Genomic DNA, 776 nt, shown 5'->3' on the forward strand with positions numbered 1-776 from the left:
AATGCTTCAAGTGCCTCAGAAACCAGAGGGGATGGTGGGACTGCACTCGTTTTTAGAGGTACACCCAGAAAAGAGTCTGATAGATCCAACTCTTAATTAAGACATTCTTAAAAAAAAAAAAGTCTCCCTTACTCCTGGCCAGCCCTAGCCAAGATGGTGGGACAGCTGGTCCTTTGCCTCTAACTGCATCTCTGGGGCATGGGCCAAAAGAAAGCTCTAACATGGCTAATTTTCCCTCCCACTACACAGAAGCGGGGCTTCCATTCTCTTGGTCGCCATTAGTTTATGCGATTCATATTCAATACTGTCTAGAAGCCCTATTGCCCCTCACCCCTAGAATTTAACCTCACTGTGTCAGCAGCAGATTATGGGGCCCTGAGTGTAACCCTTTTCCAGCTATATCAGTGTCAACTCCGAGCTTCAACACAACCCCAGGCTGGTGGCCTCTGGTTTTCAGGACAGAGGATCACGCTGCCAAGAGATGAGAAAGAGGCAACTTCAGTGCAGAAGGCCAATTTAGTTCTCCCTTAGATTAACAGGGAAGGTGGTGAATCTCATTATGAACAAACCACACTGCTCCCAAATGGAACAAGAGGAACAACTAGAAAAATCAAACATACACAGAACCATTCAGAGGTACCCTTCCTCATGTGGTCTGCAGTCACCGTGACATTTTGTCCAGGAGTCCAGAGAAGATGACGAATAACTGTGAGAAACCCCTTGTTTTTCCTTTCTATACAGGAATCAAATGAATACAGCTCCTCCAACTTCTCTCT

This window comes from Alligator sinensis, unplaced genomic scaffold (assembly GCF_000455745.1).
Source record: "Alligator sinensis unplaced genomic scaffold, ASM45574v1 scaffold402_1, whole genome shotgun sequence".
In the NCBI taxonomy this organism is placed as follows: domain Eukaryota; kingdom Metazoa; phylum Chordata; order Crocodylia; family Alligatoridae; genus Alligator; species Alligator sinensis.